General features: G+C 47.9%; 1 protein-coding gene across 1 annotated transcript in view; it reads left to right on the top strand.

The window, feature by feature from the left end:
• The window catches only part of XYLT1 (xylosyltransferase 1), a 311,997-nt gene that overhangs the window by 69,629 nt on the left and 221,325 nt on the right, over window positions 1-21,043 (top strand). The gene's annotated exons all lie outside the window — the stretch shown is intronic.

The following is a 21,043-nucleotide window of genomic DNA, read 5'->3' as shown; positions in this document are numbered from 1 at the left end:
GGCAGGGAGAGACCAAATGGGTGAAGCGTGGCGGGAAGCAGAGGCGAGGACATGGGTAAACCAGCTGTTTACTCGAGGTTGGTGGGACAATGCCTCCTCCTTCGCTCTGATCTGCTCTTGTTGGGATAAGCTGGGCCCAGAGCCGACCAGTTCTTAAGATCTTCCCGAGACCAGCTTCGATGCCTAAGCCATTTGTTGAGCAGCTTTGCCAACGATTGTGAGTGTTTACCAAAGGCTCTGAGCCAGGGCTCCATGCCAAATGCTTCCCATACCTTATTAGCTCAGGTGACCCTCATGCTAAAGCCTGCAGGTAGAACCCCATGCTCTCCCACCTTCTAGATAGGAATTATGGGGCTCCGAGAGGTTAAACCCTTTGCTTCGGGTCACACAGCTAGAGTCTAGCTGAGTTGGAAAAGTCACCCTGGCCTGTCTCCAGGGCCTGAGATGTTGAAAGATACTCACGACTCTGTCTTTGACATAAGGCAGTTCTTAATTCATCTCTTAAAATGTCAATGTTCCTTTTGTTTAAGCCATTCCTCTTATCGCTGCCATTCAAAGTCAACATTTGCTGTGCAGGGACCTCGCATGTCAGGCATCCTCTTCGCCTCTGGGAGAACAGGGGTGGGTGAGATGCAGGCCCTGCCCATCACCAATCCTGAGGGTGATCAGTGCCAAGGAGGAAGTAGTCACAAGGTACTTGGAGTTGGTATGGCGTTGGGAGTGAGCCAGGAAAGCAGGGGTGGTCAACTTATCTTTGAGAGATCAGGAAAGGATTCAAAGAAAAAAAATATCTGAGTTGAATTGGGAAGGGTAAATAAGAATTCTGCAGGTGGGCCGGAGGGAGAAGGCAAAAGCAAGCAGCCGCATTTCCTCTGGGTTTGCCTGGAGGGACTGTCCTACAGGACTGTCCCACTCCCTGCTATCTGCCTGTGTCTTTCTCAGAAGACCCAGCCCTTCTCCTTCCACCAGAACAGAAGCCTCTGCCCCCAGATGGTTGGGAATGAGCGGATGCATCTCAGAGCAGGCAGTGAGGTGTGCTTTTGTCTTGGGACACAGGATTATGTAGTGGTTTGGAATCTGTCCCCTGGAATCAGACCTCCCTGGGTTCAAATCCCGGCTCTGCCGATGGCTTCACCTCTCTGGGCTTCAGTTTCCTTACCTGGCACGAGAGTAACCCCCTTGGGGGTCCCCAGGAGGTAACGCACTAAAGCACCTTGCATAGGACTTACTGTTTAATTAGTGCACATCGTGGGAGACTATCCTCCCCAGCACCTGTCGGTGGATGTCCACACAGCTCTCAGCCTTCTGGATGGCTCACAGTGGCTTGAGAAGCCGTTGGATCAGTGGTACACAGAGCTTGGGGCTGCTGAGCTCATCTCCCACGGGCTGTGTTGACTCTCTGCCGGCCTTCCCCCTGGGCCTACTCCCGGCCGTGCTCTGCTGACATGGTGAGACTGTGAGGTCCCTTAGATGCACGCTGCCCGGCACTGTATCCACCAGACGTGTATGGGTGTTTACACCTAAGTTGATTAAAACCAACGAGAGTTAGAAATTCAGTTCCACAGTGGCACCCGCCACGTCTCAATCAATCAGCAGCCACATGTGGCTAGTGGGCAGCACAGATACAGAACATTTCTACCATCATAGAAAATCCTCTGGGGCCATCTTGGCTTCGACAGTCTCTAGGACCTTAAAGCACCTCTTGCTGAAGTGAGCCCTTGGAGGAGCTCTGTATGTGTCTGCACACCCCAGAGGAGACAGTGTGCCAGGACCCACATTTTTATTTGCCCCTTCCTGGGACCTCGTGGTTGGGGCGTCTGGCTGGCTCAGTCCGTTAAGCGTCTAACTTTAGCTCAGGTCATGATCTCACGGCTTGTGGGTTTGAGCCCCGCGTCAGGCTCTGTGCTGACAGCTCGGAGCCTGGAGCCTGCTTCAGGTTCTGGGTCTCCCTCTCTGTCTCTGCCCTTTCCTCCTCTTGTGCACGCGCGCTCTCTCTCTCTCTCTCAAAAATAAATAAACATTAAAAAAATTTTTTTTCAAAGTGACCCCTGTTGCTACAAATCCAGACTGAGAGAGTGCCTAGCACATATTAGGTGCTCAGTAATAATCGAGGGGAGGGGCTTGGCACAGTGAGTAGGAGCACGAATTCTGAAATGACCTGGTCCGAATTCTGGAGAGATGACCTCGTTGTGACTCAGTTTCCTCATCCGTCTAATGGGAAGAATACCAGTGACTGCTTCACAGGCTGGCTGTGGGGAAGTATGAGATAATGGTTATGGCGAACCATGCCTCGTGCCTGACATGCTGCCAGAGCTCAGGAAATGACAGCTGCAGTCATTATTAGTTGAGTAAATCGATTAATTCCTAGAAGCCTTTGATCTTCCTTCTATAGTGTTTGCCTGGACTTAGAACCATAATTTCATGGACTGCCAGAGCCAAAAGGTTAGCAATTTTCTAACCCAGATCTCTATTTTATTTTGGTATTGCCTTTTATTAATTCTCTTTTTTAAAGTTTTATTTTATTTATTTGAGAGAGACAGAGACAGTGTGAGTGGGGGAGGGGCAGAGAGAGGGTGAGAGAGACTCCCAAGCAGGCTCCGCCCCACCAGCACAGAGCCCAGACTAGGGGCTCAAACTCACAAACCGCGAGGTCATGACCTGAGCCGAAACCAAGTCATATCCTTAATTGCCTCAGCCACCCGGAGGCCCCTCATTGTCTCTTAAAGCTGAATGGCATTAGTTTTCCCAAACCTGTGCTGTCCAGCTTTATTGGGGAATGGTTGACTTCGTGATAAATTGCACATATTCAAAATGCACAATTGGATGGCTGATGACCCCTCCCCACTGCCCCCTGTCTGATTTCTCTGCAGCACCCTCCTTGGGATGAGCTCACATTTTCCTGTGGTAATAATAGTTTGCTCAGAAGCCCCGGGGCCTCGATGCCCTGACAGACTGCGCCAACCCCACAGGGGTTTCCCATCTCTCGACTGACCTGAGTTAAAGCTGCCTGTCAGGTGTTGCAGGTTGTGTTAGAAATTAGCCGATTGGGCTGAGCCTGGGCGAAGCTGCTGCCAGATGGAACCTTTTGAGTATTTTCTTCTATATATAGTCCATGGTGAGCTAACTAAAGTCAGCGGGGTTTATTTTAGGAGGTAACTCCTCAGGGCAGAACCTAGTGTGTCGGGCTGCCTGCCCAGGGGAGCGTTTGCAAGATCGTTAAGACAGACCTCCCGCGGGAAGAGCCACCGGCCTCTGACAGTTCTAGCTCTAGAAGGTACGCTTTTGGCTGCATTCCGCTTGGTTTCTGGCAACAGTTTGCAGAAGTGGTTGGGAGCTGTACCCACTGAACGGATGAAGCAGTGAAGACTTAGTCACTTTGCAGCACACTTAGAATGGTGCATTGGTTGTGATAAAGCTGAGAGCGGACAGAGGTTTCCTGATTCCTTGTTTCGTATTGCTTGTAAAAATTGAGCTTGGAGAGTTCTGTGCATGGAAAAATGTAACAAGAAAGGGGTGGTCGGTTTTAGTCAGAGGTTAGTAGGACGTCGTAGGAAAGAGCTTCTACTTTTGGGGCGCCTGAGTGGCTCAGACGGTTGAGCGTCCCATTTCGGTTCAGGTCATGAGCTCACAGCTTCGTGGGTGCGAGCCCCGCATCGGGCTTGCTGCTGTCAGCATAGAGCCTGCTTCGGATGCTCTGTCCCCTTTGCTCTCGCGTGCTCTCTCTCTCTCTCTCTCTCTCTCTCTCAAATAAACATTAAAGAGCTTAGACTTTGAAGTAAGACCCAGTTCAAATCTCAGCTCTGCCTCCCACTAGCTCTGTGTCACTGGAGCAGTCATTGAACTTTTAGCCTCAGTTTTGTCAGCTGTGAACTGGGGCTCTCTGCCTCACAGTGTTGTCCTGAAGGTAAGAATGAGAGTTTCAATGAGTTAGAGCCAAAGTAGTACCTGGCCCGTAATCGATGATTAATCAGTGGCAGCCATTGTTGCCTTATTTGAAGGAAAGGAAAGATTCCCAGAAATGACCTCCTTAGAAGGAGGCATTTTACTGAAATATGGACTAGGATTTTAGGTTCAGTTATGTGGGCAGCTTCACCGAAGGGCCACCTTTTGGAAAACGGCTTCTTTCTGGTGATCTGGCAGAAGAAAACCTTAGGCGGATTTCCCCTTAAGGGCTTGGACTCTTAAGCAAACCCAGTAGATCTAATCAAAATTACAGAGGTGATTATATTAAAATGGTTATCTTTGTTTAAAAAAAAAAAAACGTATTTTGCAACAAGCGAGCACCCATTTGGTGTGGGAACCACAGTGTCCCTGCCCCTCTCCCCCCACACACTGTCTCTCTCATGCTGTGCCTGGCAAATGCTTGCTGATGCCATCCATTCACTGAAAATCTATTGAGTGTCAGCTGTCTGGCATGCCTAGGGAGGTAAAAACCCCTCACCTGTGAGTGTCCGTGTTTGACTATTTTCCTTCAACTACGAGAAAATGGCAAAGGAAAAAAAGCACGATGCAACTACTCTGTTCTTTTGAGCCCCGGTGTTTTCTGGCTGTGCAGTGAGCTTACCTGGGTGTGACGGTCTCCAGGTTCTTTGTAGCTCTTCGGTTCTAGAACTCAGCCGAGGCCAGGAATTTCTTTTGCATGCCCTGCACCTGATTCAGCTCTGGTTCAGAGCTCTTTGTCTGGCCGGCACTTCTAGGTGAGATCGTCCTAGGGTGAGTTGAAGTGCTCAAATGCTCAAAATTCGCAGGCATCACATGGTGAAGCCAGAAACAAAGTAGGGTTTAGGGTTAGGGTTAGGGTGTCTGGGTCTTGGAGGGGGGTCCCTGAGTATTCTGGTTACCTTTGGAACAGAGGGCTATGGAAAGGATGAACCCCTGGAAGGGATCCCAGCTTTCTTCCCACAAAGACCTTCCCCATCAGGATGTGAGTCAGGTCGAGGTCTTGAGAGGCTTGGAGGAGGGGGACAATGAGCCAACCAAGTGGTTTTCAAAGTCCTTCTCCAGGGCAGGTAGAAGGCTGGCTGTCTTTGCCCACAGAGTTAAACCTTGGTCCCCAGTCCTTACGTACCGTGTGATGATAATAACTTTACTTCTTGGAGCCCATGTTTTCTTTATAATACCTGTGGTTGTTGTGGCTCGAGAGACCTATTTGTCCTCGTTTGGGACATCCTGATTTTAGTATTGGACACCCATGTCCTCAGTTTGAGGCAAACTGAATGGGGGTCACATGAGCTATCAAGTTGAAATAAACACAGAATACACAGTAGCAGTCAGTAAAAGGGAACTGACAGGACATAGGATATAGTTTGATTGTGTGCGTGTGTGCGTTGGGGGGTTGACATTCATCTTTTTCAATATACAAATGCCCCTGGCATTTTCATAAGCCATACAACTTCAGAGCTGCAAATTGACGTTTGTCTGAGATTGATTTTTTTTTTCTTTGATTTTTTTTTTTTTTTTTTTTTTTTTTTTTTTAGACAGAAGATACTTCAGACTTGAATATGCTGCAACATGCCGTTTCTTGATTCCCCCCCCCCCCCCATGGTCTATAACAATGAGGATTAAATCACTTGTAAAGCTTGGTAGGTAGTAGCAACCTATGGCTTAGACAGTGTGGGATGTGTTATGATCCCTAAAAATGTGAAGTAGAAACCACTTGAAGTTCATTTTGAAAAGTTTAACCGTGTTGGTCCACTGAACAGGTTTTCCGAGGTACCTTCACATCCGATTGTGTGAAGCCATTTAACAATGATCTAGGACGTGGGAGGGAAAGCTGGCTTCTAGGGAGGAGTCCCGTCGCTCCCCACGTGAACCTTCTCCATCATTCTCTGCTGCTCTTGGAATGAAATCCAAACTCCTTGGAACCCACAGGGACTGCCTGGCCCGGCCCGGCCCTGTGACCAGGTCCTCCTGTGTCCCCTTAAGCCCCTCCCCCCTCCACATTCTAGGATTGGGCTGCCTCTCTTTGTTGCTTAAAAACGTTGCTAATGCTGTACTTCTGCCTAAAATGCTTATGGGCTTTCCCATCTCAAGCCAGTTGACCCTTGTTTATTCTTGGAAGCCCATTCTATTTTACTTTATTTTACTTTGATTTATTGTGAGAGGGAGAGTGTATGTGAGTGGGGGAGGGGCAGAGAGAGAAGCAGGGAGAGAATCCCAAGCAGGTTCTGCACTGTAAGTGCAGGGCCTGATGGGGGGGTTTGCACTCATGAACCGTGAGATCATGACCTGAGCCGAAATCAAGGGTTAGAGATTTAAACCACTGAGTCACCCAGGAGCCCCTGAAGCCCACTTTAATTGTCACTCCTTGAAAGAATCGTCTTCATTGCCCGACTTGGTTGAAGTTCCTATGTTTGATGTCCTCCCCACATCCTCCTCTTGGATGGCATTTCTCACAAACGGAACTAAGTCATGAATTTTGTCATCCTTGTTTGATAGATGGTGACTGAATCCATTCACCCCTATTCCATCCAGCTTGTTGCACCCTAGGTGTTTATTGAAAGGGCGACAGTTGTTGAATTCCACAGGCTTTGAGAGGCTGTATTTCAGAGTGTTGAGGGGCAGGGCCTCTGGAGCTTGAATTTGATCAAATTCGGACTCCAGCACTTTGTAGCTGTGTGGCTTTGGGCATCTCCTAGAACCCTTTGAGTCCAGTTTCCTCGTCTGTGAAATAGAGGCTAATCATAGTCTGTGCCTTTATAGGATAGTCAGTGGCTTAGAATAGTGCCTGGCAGGTAGCATGTGTTGGTGCTGGTGGTGGTTGTTACCATTCATTAGTGGCAGTAATCACCTTGACAGATGGACCCAGCCAGCTTAAGAAAACGGGGAAGGAGAGAAGGTTAATTGTGAGAGGCATGTCACAACTTGGTTTGGTTAGCAACTTGAGCGATCAGAGACGAGTTGTTTGAAGCCTCCGTCTCCTCATCTGTCAAATGGGGGGCAGCGTTACCTTCTCCACATTCTCCATTCCACAGTGCCTACTTGGAGGATTGGTGTGAGAGTTTAAAAGATGGGGTTGTAGATGGCCAAGCCCAGGTCGAAGCACCCAGCAGGTGCTTGAGGAAACTCAGCGAGAAACGGATCAGCAGCTCCTCATATGCAGTAATTAGATGGCTGGAACCGTGCTTGGGGTCTGAGGAGTTGGGCCGCAAATCTGCGTTCCCATGACAGCCTTTCAGGGAGAGGTCTGCTTCTCTGTGATTTAAAACAAAACAAAAAAATACCACGATGATCCAAGGTGCTGGTTTTATATGGCAGCTAATGAGATACCAGGACAAGTAATTGGAGAATGCATTGCTCACAGACATAATAAATACAGCGATGATTATATATTAGCAGTTCTCAAATGGCTCATAATGCAGTGAGATTGCATGAGGTCAAGAATGTGTTAGAAAACAGATGTTGTTGAGGTATGTTACAGCCTCCAGTGATTAGTTCTTATAGCCCGCACTTTTGGAAAAAATACTTATTTGATGATGATTATGAACCAGACATGGTTCCAAGTGTTTTACAAACGTGAATTCAGTCAGTCCCAAGCACAGGCTTCAGTGGCGGGTGTTACTAATACTCTGGTTTCGTATGGGGAAACCAAGGCATCAACAGGTTAAGTAGCTTGTTGAAGGATAAGCAGAGTAAGCCGCCAAGCCAGCATTTGAATACAGGTGCGCTGGTACAGGAGTCCATCTTCTCAGCCACTGAAGAATGGAAAGAGGTAATCAAATGCAAAATACTCACTTGACCCTTGAATGGGCCAAGCCAGCTGTCCTTGGTCCTGATACCTACAGGTCTGTCGATTGATGGAATTTGTCTACTGGGTTCTAGAATCCATTGGGAGAGTTGCAGCCCTCCAATTAATGGAAGGTACACAGCCTCTTCTCTCTGCCTGTGACACTGTATGTCCCCCCCCCATCCCTACCCCCTTCAAACTCTGTCCTGATACTGATGGTCTTGGACTCAGTTAAAATGTCTAAGTGGTTCACCATACCTGCTGAAAAACAAGGTCTTAATTAGCCTTAATTTTTGAAGTCTACAGCTGTAAACTGTGTTGGAAAGATTGAAAAGATTAGTGCACTAGTAATAAGATAATTGTCCCTGAGAAATGCTGTTAGCATGTAAATACAGTTAGCGTGTGAAATCAGCAACTGTAATATTTCCCCCTTTTGGTGTTTAACGATGCTCCTGCATGAATAATTATAACTAAATGCAAAGTGCAGAAATAAAATACTGCATGCTTTCCCTCTTCCTCACCTCACAGCTCAGAAAGAAGTCTGCGGAGTGGAATCTCTGCTGCCATGGCCCTCCCTCCCTTCGCACAGTGGCCATTGGAAATTAGTACTAGGAGTGGGGTGACTTAGAGGCAATTCCCCAAAATTAGGGGTAGTAGGCAAACAAAACTTAGAAATCTCACAGCAGCTTTTTGGAAGGCTTCAAGCGGAAGAGACCACGTGTTCGTGCAAGTGAATGCTCACAGATGTTTGCATGTATGCATGTATGCACGAACACACACGCAGACTCACAGTCGTATACAGAGCTTGAAGAATAACGGTCTTGGCTACATAGGACAGAAGCAGATGCAGTAAATGTCAACCCACCTTCTTGGACCTAGAAAAGCTGTAATAAAATACGCTGTACCTGTCACCACTGCGGGGCCTGCCCTGTTTGTGTTGAGCTTTTGTAGCCTTGGCTAAATTGGGAACTTGGTTGCATTTTATGATGTCGGTGTAGGTAATAACTTCCCAGGAAACCACAGCTTGCCAGATAAGCTACATATGCCACATGGAGGAACCTCTATGTTTCTTCATCTCACATGGTGGCCAGTCGGTTGAGTTCATCTGCTTTCTGCTCGGTCTTTGATGCCCAAGGCTCATCTTTGCAGCAGGCACTTGACCTCAGGAAAACCTCCTGCAACTCCTAATTGGGCCGGGTTCTGAGGATTCATCTTTTAAATCCCAACCCTGTGTGGCTTCAGGTTCAGTTAGTGTGGGCTCAGTGAAAATGAGAGTGCTGTCTAGGTTGATAGTCACAGGGCTTCAGATATGTGTACAAAGAAGGTAGTCCAGGGTCTTGGGAAAGCAGGACAAGTTGTTAAAATAGTAGCCAGCCGGGAAGGGGACCCTCACCTCTACCGGATGAGGGGACTTGGCTGCAGACGCGGTATCTCGGATGCGTGTTCATCTGTGCTTCTTAGGTCAAACTGTCCTTGGATTTTGTAGCCAAGTTGGCCTTAAGACCAGTCTATGATACATATTCTGTATTTATCTCTCATCCCAGGGCCTCCGTTGAGAGTGTTGAGACTTAATGAATCAGATCGCGGAGTCGAGGGCCCATAGCAGCCACCAGGCCTCCTTCATAAGGGAAGCCTGTCTGTGGGCTGGGTAGCCTGGAGGGCACATGCCCCTTCTAAGGGAGACAGCTGCTTCCCAGATCCATACTACTGGTACCTTAGGGAGGTGATGGATTTGTGTTTCCAAGTCTTAGGGTTTTCTAAGAAATGCCAGGACTTTGCAATTTTACGTGGGACCTCCCAAATATTAATTGTTGGCATGGTATTTAACAGTTTGCTTTTGAAAATATTGTGCAGGGTAAACAAAACATGTCTGAACTGAATCCTGGTCCATAGGCCCCCAGTTGGCTCTTTGCTACCTGGGCAATAAATCTCTGAAGATGAGGCTCTCAATGTGCCTGCAACACAGGGGCTCCTGCTTGGTCACCAGCAGTGACTGTTCCCACATCGTGAATCAGGTCAACTTGAGACTGCAGACTTGAACTGGCCTCTTCTCCAGTCCTTTCTCGTCCTGCCCTGCCCCCTCTGTGCAGATGTCTCAATGAAGTTTGTGGGAAGGAAACACTTACTACCCTGAATAGATCCTACAGTTATGCCAAACATGTCACGCGTGTGAGTGAGCCCCCCCCCAACCCCGAGTGCCCAACCCCACTGCAGAAAAGCATAAAAATAAAAGGGGATCTTTGTAGACTTCAGGTCAGCCAAATGGCACTGGGCACTGTGGTTGTCTCCTGGGTGCTGATCAGCAGCTTGCTTGGGGGTCTCAGGCTCTTGCCTGACCTTGGCACAGGGTCTGGCAAATTTGGCTTTCTGGGTGTAGAATGGGTCGTTTAAGAAACAAAGCCATTGAGACTGAGTTGAGGAGAGTCCTCTATTCACCGATGAAAGGAGCTCATTGTACACAATCCGTGTGCCCTGCCGAACCCCCTTCCTCTGGCCTCCTCCTCCTTTTCCCTGTCCCCCAGCTGGGGCTTTGTCAGTGGGCTACAGGATGCTGTATCCCAGGCTGTGCTTTCTTCCCATTTTCCTGTCTGGGCAGCTCTGGGGTTGCTCCGTACAGAAGGAGAGCTGGGACTCGGAGCCCCTGCGCACGTTCTCGGCTCCTAGGGCCAATTCTGTTGTCGTGGGTGATGAGCGCGCTTCCTTCCGGGACAGCTAGGAACAAACAGCCAGTTCAGAGGCAGCTGCATGCGGTGGCTATGCAGGAAGCCAGAAAACATTGGTGCTAATAACCTCTTCCTGTTCTGTGCTCCGCACTGAAGAGTCCCCATCACCACCTCCCTGTGTGATCCCACCACCCCAGGAAAAATCAAAGCTATCGAGCTCCAGGTAGAGGCTTGTAAATGAATAAACCACAGTGTTGAACTTACTGTGGATTAAGTAGAACTTTGATCCTTTTTAGGTTAAGGCATCCCAAACGTTGCTTCCTTGGGACTGGAAGTGAGGGTGGTGTCCTGATGAATCAGCCATTGAGTGGGTAGAATGGTACAGCGATAAACCCTGGTGGCAAAGAGATGGTGGGGGGGGGGTGGGTGGTCACCAACTCGGGCTTGACCAGGTGGGTGGGGCAGGGCCGTAGCTTAGAGGAGGGTGTGTACCTACCTTAAGGAAGTAGCAACTTCCTCCAGTTCAGCCATGCCAACCAGCATGCCCACTTGGCCAGATCTTTGGACATTCTAAGAAAAGCCATAAATCTGGATGCTCTGAAATCACCCAATCTTTGGGGGTTGGCAACTAGTAGAAAAAAAAAATGTAAAAAGCGCTGTGTATTGTTTAAGTCAAACCACACCACATCTGAGGGCTCTGGTTACTTTTTTTTTTTCCTAACGTCTATGAAGATTAGAAGGTTCAGTGGGCCAATCTCTGTGGCTTCTGGGCAACTCATGTAACCTCTCTGAGCTTCTGTTTTCTCCTCTGTAAGTTGGCAACAGTACCACAGGGTGTCCGTACTCTGGCAACAGAGGTGAATGTGCATGGCCATCAGGGGCCTCTCATGATGCTAAAAGCATGATATAAAACCATCTGTTTCCAGATGTGATGGCCATCCTGTGGTAGCCAGCCCTTGAGGATGGAACGAGGGTTTATTGAAATAACGCGCATGAACTGCTAAATGTGTTGCTTCATGAGGACTTTGAAAATAGCTGTCCTAATGGCCACCGTCATTGGTGCTGTCACTGTCATCCCCACCGTTGATAACATGAAGAAACCTAGGAGAAGGCCAGGAGGCAGGAAGGAGACCCTGAGTCTCTTTGCTCTGAAACCACCTGACTTTGACCTTGACTCTGAACATAGGAACCCTCTGTCCCCTGCATGTTCGACGACCAGCCATCTCTTTTCCGGCCCAGGAAGGAGGCTCCCCTGTTCTGAGGCACAGCCTGGAGTTGGGGGTGTCCCCTCTGCAAGCACTGTGAAGTTCTCCCCTTCATCACCCTGTGCCCAGTATCCTGGGATCAGTTTTCACCCATGGCTTGAATCAGCAGGTCTGTGTGTGGCATCCTGGAAACACTCCAGACCTGAAACACTGCTGAATTGGTTTTCCCAGAGCTGGGGTATGCTATCCTTTGAACAGAAAATGTCCTGGTTAGAGGCTCTTGTGTGGGAGCCAAAGAAGAGAAAATGAAGAAAAGGCAGAAGGGACAAGCGTAGAAATTGACTTTGGCAAAAAGGGATGAACCCAGGATTTGGCATTAAGAACCTTGGATTCGGGGCGCCTGGGTGGCGCAGTCGGTTAAGCGTCCGACTTCAGCCAGGTCACTATCTCACGGTCCGTGAGTTCGAGCCCCGCGTCAGGCTCTGGGCTGATGGCTCAGAGCCTGGAGCCTGTTTCCGATTCTGTGTCTCCCTCTCTCTCTGCCCCTCCTCTGCTCACTCTCTGTCTCTCTCTGTCCCAAAAATAAATAAACATTGAAAAAAAAAATTAAAAAAAAAAAAAAAAAAAAAAAAGAACCTTGGATTCTAGACCAGGTTTTGATAGAAAGTGCATGTGGCCCTTAGGACATTCACTTCCCATCTTGAATCTTCTTTTCCTTACCAGAAAATGAAGGGTTTGATTCAAGTCAGGGACAGAAATAAGTTTGCATCTCCTAGAAAAATCAGAATCTGTTAGTAATGGCTGCCCAGAGGGCCGTATTGAAACTTTGAGGCCGAGTAATTGCTTAGTAATAGCCACCTTGGGCACCTTGCAGGGAGGCACTGAACACCTATCCTCCACCTCTAAGTCTCCTGGTGCTCAGTCTTGGACTCTGGGTCTTAAACCTCAACTGTTTGCCCGTGGGACAGAAGGCCCACTCACTAGTGCCAGAAGCTATAGAGCAAAGCATAGTCTCTCTGGAACTCACGACAGTATCTGCGGGACACGCAGTGGCATTGGCTCCAGTGGGCCGTCTGCCATTTTGGTGACCACAGCAAGTGAGTGCAAAATTGGTAGGTGCCACGGCATGTGCCTGGGGAGAAAGCTAATTATTGCGCTGAGCTTGAGATGTGGCTTGTGGCCACGCGGAGCTCAGGTGGCCAGCTTCAGGAGGACATGGAGCCCTGGAGACAGCTACCAGCACCTCTTGCCCAGCAGTGGTGGGTGGAGGCTGCGTTTCTCAGGTTTCTCCTGGCACGTGGCCTGTCTTGTTTCTGGTCTGAGCTATGAAAAGCCGAACACGACAGAGTGGTAGTAATTGTCCTCCAGAGGAACTGACACTTGTGGCTCGCCCACTGTGCACCAGGACTGAGCAAGGCTCTGCTCCACCATCTGAGTCGGTCTTCACTTTGTCCCTCTGAGAAGGTTGTTGTTAGGATGTTTGCCATTGTGACAAGTCACTGGCCTGAAGACACACACGAGGAGATGGGAAGGTTACCACTTACTAACAAGTGACCTTGAGCGAATTCCTTTGTCCTCTGAGCTTCGAATGCATCGTCTGTAAAATGGGTCTGTTAATACCTACATTGTTATGAGGTTTAAATTAGATGGTTCTTACTACCCACTTAGGACAACGCTTTGTTTTCACTATGAGCCAATGTTAACTGCTCTTCTAATAATTGTTGATACCAGCCATGCGACCTTAGGCGAATTGCCTTAGTGAATGGAGGTGACCGATACAGTTGTTGGCAGTGACCAGGTAGCGATCCAGCCAGAAGCTTTGCTGTCTTGCAGGGACACGTGCAGTCTTGGTAAATCTCTCATGTTCAATTATTTTTTAATGTTTGTTTATATTTGAGAGAGTGTGCCCGCATGAGTGGGGGAGGGGTAGAGACAGAGGGAGACACAGAATCTGAAGCAGGCTCCAGGCTCTGAGCTGGGAACACAGAGTCTGACACGGGGCTCGAACTCATGAACTATGAGATCATGACCTGAGCTGAAGTCAGACGCTTAGCAAACTGAACCACCCAGGCACCCCTAAATCTCTCATTTTTTAAAAGAGAAATGAGAAATCTGGATTTGCATGTGAATTATCCTGGTTTTAGAACATGGGCAACAAGGAAAAATATGTCATCGATATTACAGGCCAAAAAATACCACCTAGCACGAATCATCTAGAGGCCACCCCTTGGCCATCCCATGTTAACACTTCCTACCACAAGCCTCTCCTCTTTTAGGTAGGTGTGTTCAAAACCTTGTTGTTCGGAGAATTCTAATTTCGTGTGGTTTGCAAAGAATTACAAAACCACTTAAGGCACACACAGAACCAAGTGTGTGGTTTAGATACTGGATAACTGTTTATTCTCACAGGTGTTCACACCCACCTGGAGAACCATTGAAGTCCTTCCAGAGTTTCCATGCGTCTATGGTCTTTTGTAGCTTCCAAGGTGATTCAGTAACCCCAAGGGCCCGAACTTCATTTTGAGGTCCTGTGGCTTGGTTCCGGGGTGTGGGTTACAATCTGTGGAAGGAAGGCCAAGTGGTAAAGAGACCTGTAAATTCTTAAAACTTGGAAGACCACAGAGACAGGACAGAGTAAGGAAATTGCACCCAGTTGAAAGGGCCCAACTCTGCACCACCGTCTCTCTAAAGCACTGCCAGTGTCCTTGACCTCTCTGTGAGGTTTCTGTTTTCTCAGTCTTTCTTCGAGATGAGTTTGCATTTTCCAACAAGGTGAGGGCTGTGTGATTCTGGCCGGCATCTGTATTCCCAATGTAGCCTCTCTGAGAGAACAAGGGGACTTGTGTGCTGTTGGAATCCCTCCCTCATCGTCCAGTGTCGCCCGCCATGCACGTCCCCAGCCTTCATCCCAGGAGCCACGGACACATGAGATAAGCTCCTTGTGAAATCCCAGAGGGACACCTGGCAGAGAAAGTCCCATTGTGTGAGCACCTTCATGGCTGTGAACAAATCCTGAGGAGTCCAAAGGAGCCACTTATCCCTGGGGAAAGAAAGCTGGAATAGATGAAGGTGACGGTCAGGGTTTCCGGGGCAAGAAGGAGGTCATCACCATGTAAGTGGAGAAAAAGGAAGGAGCAGAAAACACCTTGTACCCCACTGTGGATGGAATGGTTTGTCCCCCTAAATTAACTTGTTGAAATCCTGAGACGCAGTGTGGTGGGCGTTGCTGAGGGCAAAGCTCTCAAAAACGGAAGGAGTGCCATTATCAATGAAGACACTGGAACGCTCCCTCAGCCATTCGTCTAGGTGAAGTCACAGCAGGAAGAAAGCTGTCCATGAACTAGGAAGTCCTGCCAGACCCTGAATGCACCAGCACCTTGATCTTGGACCTCTCTGCCTCCAGGACTATGAGAAATACGATTCTGTTTCTAAGTCACCCAGTCTGGTCAGTTAGAGCCCTCAAACAGACACACACCCATCATGGAAATGTCTAGCGGATGTAGAACGTGAGCATCAGAGTTGCATGAAACCCTCAGAGCCTTGGTGACTGGCTGGGGATCAGAGGGGAGGGGTCCTATTCTTGGTCTCGCACTGCCTGTCTGTGTCACTTCGGATGCTTCCAGTCTTGAATTACCCATGCTACAGTGCAGGTCTTGTCAAGCTTCAGTATGCATAAGACTGTTATGCATACCCAAGACTGTTCAATGAAAACGCAGGTTCTTGGGCTCCTGGCCCAGATATCCCGATTCACCAAGTTCATGGTTTTGTAAAGCATCAGGATATTGGTGAAGGTGCCGGTTTCAGGCCACTTGCAAACCTAAGCATCAGTCCTGGCTCCAACCCTTATCAGACCTGTGTTTCTTGGCAAACAATCCTCCCTGAGTTTCAGTTAATCTGATCTGTAAAAGGGGGAGCGTGATACCTGTTTTGGCAGAGTGGCAAGGATTTCATGTGCTTGGCACAGAATAAACACAGAAAAGGAGATGGCTAAGTTTGCCCATTTCACTACTGTCGAATGGGATTGGTTCAGCTGGGATCTATAATGAGTGGCCGTGGAGAAGAATTGTGGCTGATTGGTTTGGGGGTGGAGGGGTATGTCTTAGCCTTCAAAATCCTGGAAGAAGACGACAAAGAGGAGATAATTTTTGAGCTTGTAAAAATTTGTTTATTTAGATTGAGACAGAGTGAGTGTGAGCAGGGGAGAGACAGTGAGAGAGGGAGAAGAGAATCCCAAGCAGGCTCTGTGCTGTCAGCACAGTGCTTGATGCAGGGCTTGATCCCACAAACTGTGATCATGACCTGGGCTGAAATCAAGAGTCAGATGCCCACTGAGGCCACCCCGGTGCCCTTGTTTTTGAGCTTCTAACCACGCAGCAGACGTTAAAAATAGCTGGTTTTATTAAATATGCATGATCACCTGTAATGTCTGTGGTAGCCCACTTCCAAGATGAGGAGGTGACTCTCTATACATATGAACAGTCCAGATTTCCACCTCTTAAGCTAGTGTCCTTATTTATTTGTGTCCCCTTTAACTTTGAAAACAGTCCTAGACTGTCCTTTCCATCCTTCCTTGCAGTAGCTCTTTTGGAGAATACAGTCCCACCTATTCACAGGGTGTGGTTGAGAAAAGTTAAGCTCACAGAAACTAAGTAGTTTGCCTGAGGTCCCAAATCTACTAAGTGGTTGTTAATCTGCTGAATTGCCAAACCCCAGCACCTCAGAATGTGAAGGTTTGGAGACCAGGCCTTGACAGAGGTAATGAAGTTAATATCAGGCCTGAAGTCTGGGCTCTAATCATTCTGACTGGTGTCCTTATAAGAGGAGGAAATTTTCGATGCACAGGAGACACCAGAGGGAAGAACATGTGAAGACGCAGTGAGAAGATGGGTGTTGGTGAGTTGAGGAGAAAGGCTTCAGCAGACAGCAACTCTCTTGGCTCCTGGATCTTGGATTTCCAGCCTCCAGAACTGTAAAAATAAACATGTCTGGCACATCGGCCAAGCAGACTAATCAGTGGTGACGTGTGATTTCAGCTGATGGTCTGACCCTGAACCTGCACTCTTGCACTGCATTTTCCTTCTTTGCCCCATACAGTCCCTTGTTACAAGTGACAGCATCCTTTTGGGTCCTTGGCTTGGCATCCGAATTCCCCTTGCACTTGATGGTCTTGCTGGGTGGTCTCCAGCAGGCAGGAACGCTGTTGGTGAGATTTTGTGTTTTAATCTCTGATCTTATAAACAGCCCCCTGCATTTCCTGAGGTACCTGGTGTTTGGTAAAGCACAAACTCCTAATGGGGGAGGCTTCTATTTATGTCCCCAGAGGCCTCTCGGGAAAACAGTGCCACACCAGCCTTCTGAAGTGTTCCCCTGGGTGTGTCCGCGCAGAGATTGTACTGCAGGGCCTGGTGTCTATCGCTCTGCTGACTTGATGGCCCCGATGGGGGGAAATCTGGCTCTGAAGACTTGAGTCACAGTATTGTTGCCTCCACACCAAAGCCATTGCTTAATACCCAAGAGCAAACACTATCAGGAGATACTCAAAGCACAGGAAGGGAACTTTCCAATGGCTGAGGCTAAGCTTGAGGCTCACCGCCGACCAGGGGAGCCCAAAACATTTGAGGCACATATGGAATGATCATGAAATGTCTCCTCCTATTTTCTTCATGAAAGCCTAATTGCTTGTTAAAATCAGGCTTTTGGGCTTGCTGAGCTCCAAAGTTTCTGAGCCTGGCTTCCTGGTCTTGAAGTGAGACCGAGTTTCATTTCTCCAGAATCTATAATCAGACTCCTGCCTATTATTTAAACCGTTAGCTTTGGGAGTAGAAGTGTACACAGAGTCCCTTTAAACTCCTTTCTGTCTCCCTTCTGGTGCCCACCAGACATGGTGCTAGCTACTGAGTCAGGACTCCGTAAATATGTGTGGATGGATTTGGTGCCCCGATGTTGCAAAGTGGCTGTGTTTTATTTTTAGTCATGACACGTGTGCTAATTTCCATCAACCCTGTCCACTACCTTTTTTTTTTTTATAAAGGATACTAATAGTGGTTAAAGTGCTACTGTTGATTTGCTGTGCGTGTTCTTTCTTTTAGTAGACCTCATCCAGTTTGCAAGATGATTTTTTCTGATGGGGGATTGTGTTCTCCAGTGGAGCTAGTATAAAATAATGGAGCACAGGTTTCTCAAGTACAGGGCCCTGGTGTCCAGTCCAGACTTCAGTACTGTCTGTGTAATCTTGGACACGTCGCTCAATTTCTCTGGTCATCAGTTGGTTCATTTCTGTAATGAGCATCATGGAAGTCTCTCTTAGGGTTGTTACAAGGGGTCAGTGGAATGATACATGTCTAGAAGGTAAGCCAGTGTCTGAAACGTGGTAAGAACTCCAGGTATTAGTTATCACTTACTAGTTCTTACTAGTATTGATGATTGTTGGAAACGTTGGTCAACTAATAGGCCCATGGGTTAAAGTTTAAAGTAAACTGGAGAAATGAAAATGGTAATTTTCATTTCAAGGTAATGGTAATTACCTCAGGGCAAGAGGATTCTGAGAAATCCTGTTACCATTGTTTGTCATGGCATTGAAGTAAATTCAGAGGGACTGGTCCATTTGGCAAAGAGATGAAAGTGACCTCCTATGTAGTATGAGGTCTTGGTGGTTGAGAATGTCCTTTGCTTGGCATAACCTACAGCTCATGTGGAGTGTGGCACATAGTAGGTCCTAAATCATAGCTATAAATGGTAGTTCAGGTTCCTGAGGTTTGTTTGCATACTTGGGGAGAGTAGATAGCATTTTATTTCCAAGGCTGGACTGTCCATTATGTTTTTGTTCTATTAAGATCAATCTTCAGAAAGTGTATCAGTTAGTTACTACCACAATGATGGCTGTATAACAAAGCACCCTGAACTGTGTGGCTTGCAACAACAAGCATGTATTATGTATGTGTCTGAAGGTTGGCTGTTCAAGGCTGGGGTGGGCTTCAAGCTGCAGGTTGCATATAGGTTTGTTCCCTGTGTGTGTCCTCCTCCTTGCACCAGCAGGCTACCTGGGGCATGTTCTTGTGGGGATAGCAAAAGCACAAGAGATCATGTTCAATCACACAAACATATTTCAAGCTTCTGCTTAGGTCCTGTTTGTTAATCTCCCCTTGGATGAAACACATCAAAATGGCAAGCCCAAGGTCAAGGGATGGGGCAGAACACTCAGCAAAGAAATAGAAAGTCATGTGACTAGAGGGCGTGGATACAGGGAGTGGTGAAGAATGCGGGCCACTAAATCTGTCTGCCTGGTTCCCTATTTGACTTCCCCAATTTAGTCATTGCAATAGATGATATGAAAGGGCTTCCCTTGCTTCAGGCAGTTCCATAGCCCCAGTATCCACATTAAGATTCTAAAAGCACTCCACTGTAGCATCCGAGCATGTTGCAAATTCCCCTTTGGTCTCCAGGAGCCTTTCCCCTGACAGACAGGAATTTACTCTACTGTAAACCAAAGAGTCCCAGTTTAGACAGACACGATGGATTAGGCAGACAGCATCATTGACCCGGTTCCACTTCGTTAGCCTTTCCAATTAAGGAGGATGTTGCTTAAAGGGAGACCTCACAGATATATTGCCATACCTGGAATCTTCTGGTTGGAGCTTCTGTAGGGAGAAGCTTAGGTTTTGAGTGTGCACAGAGGGAGGAGATTGAATTTTTGTTGGCAAGTGAATCCTAAGCGTTAATAACATGGCCGCTTGGGAGTACTCTGTCTGCTTCCTGGCTAGGTCATTAACATGCTAAGTAGATAATACTGGACCCCTGACCATGTGCTGGGAGGGTTTCTGATCTTGGAATTCCAAGTAAAGAGCCGGTGCTCTACCAGAATCTAAGGATCAGCTTTGGGTTTTGTCAGTACAGTTGACAAGTTGACAGAATTTTCTGTGGTTTGCCAAGGACGATCGTTTTCAGGGAAGTTGTTCTTAGGGGTTCAGGATGGCATTCTCCCCTCTCCACCCCTTCAGGATTCTGAGCAGTGAAGCATAAGCCCCAAACAATAGCCAAATGGGCTGAGAAGTACAACTTAATTAATCTGGGCGCACACCCAACACCCCAGTGTGGTTCTTCACTGTGACCTGGCTTTGAGAATGAGGATCATGTTGGAGTCTGAGAGGCAGCTTCTTATCTTCTGGCCAAATCGAGATGGCAGAAACTGAACTTTGGGAGAGACACACAGGCTGACTCGGAGTTGAAGAGTAACGTGGCATGCCCTCACCCACAAAGCAGCATGCCTGAGGCCGGAGTCCCACCCTGTCATAGACCAGGAGGAGAGCCTTGTCTCCCAAAGACAAAAGTGGGTCCTGTCCAGTGTGCCTGACAAAGGGAAAATGGAAGAACAGGGTTGCCACTCCCTGTGTGTGAGGATGAAGAGGCTGGTCAGGGGGAGCCCCGTGAGGAATGGCTAAAACACGGAGGCTGCTCACTCGAAAATGCCTCAGCCAAGGTTCTCACCCATATAGCGGCCCCCTCCTCACCCTTGGGAGGGAGCTAGGTAAGGGTTTAAAGAGAGAGCCTCTAAAATACTTTCAAGGCTTGAAGGACAAGGCTGCAGTGTCCAGACTTCCTGGGTCTGAGGAATATTCTGTGCCTGGGTAGAATGTGGAAATTGGAGTGAGCTGTTTGCCTGGTGGTCAACTTGGAGCTGTAGCCTTGGAGAAATGCTGGGGACTGGATTCAGAGCTAGGATCTGGGGTGGGGGTGGGGTGGGTGGGGAAAGGAACCCTTCATCTTGAAAGAAAACTCAGAACAGACCAGAGCTCAGGGTTACTTTGGCATCGTTATAAAGATACCACAGTGGAATCATTAAGAAAGCGACTGACCATTCCCCTAGGGTAGGGGTTGAAAATTTTGCCACAGTTTTTTCTTTTCTAATTGTGGTAAGAACACAACAGGAGTTGTACTCTGTTAACACTGCAGTATACCCCTAAAATTTTGTTCACTGTAACCACAATGTCGTACAGCTGAATGCCAGGGTTTCTACATCTTGCATGAATGAAACTTGACACCTGTTGAATAGCAACTTCCCATTCCTTGCCTCCAGCCCACCTGACACCCACCCTTCCACTCTCTGTTTCTGTGAATTTGACTATTGGAGGTGCCTCATGGGAGTGGAATCATGACACTTGGGTGCCCATGCTCGTTGAAGCCATACAACAGCCAAGATAGGAAAAAAGGGTAAACATCTGTTGATGGATGAATGGATCAAGATGTGGTGAATGTGTATAGTGCACTGTTACTCAGCCTCATGTGACAACAAGGATGAACCTTAAGGATGTTACGTAGAGTGAGCCAAGTCAGATCACAGAAGGACAAATACAGCATAATCCCTATACTTCCTTCTTATTCACCGACTAGGCCGTGGGGTGCTCAATTGCATGGCTTCCTAGAAGCCAGTGCTGGAAAATCTCTTGCCTAAA

This window comes from Leopardus geoffroyi, chromosome E3 (assembly GCF_018350155.1).
Source record: "Leopardus geoffroyi isolate Oge1 chromosome E3, O.geoffroyi_Oge1_pat1.0, whole genome shotgun sequence".
Classification (NCBI taxonomy): Eukaryota; Metazoa; Chordata; class Mammalia; order Carnivora; family Felidae; genus Leopardus; species Leopardus geoffroyi.
The sequence above is the reverse complement of the archived record's forward strand: the minus strand, read 5'-3'. Positions and strand labels throughout refer to the sequence as shown.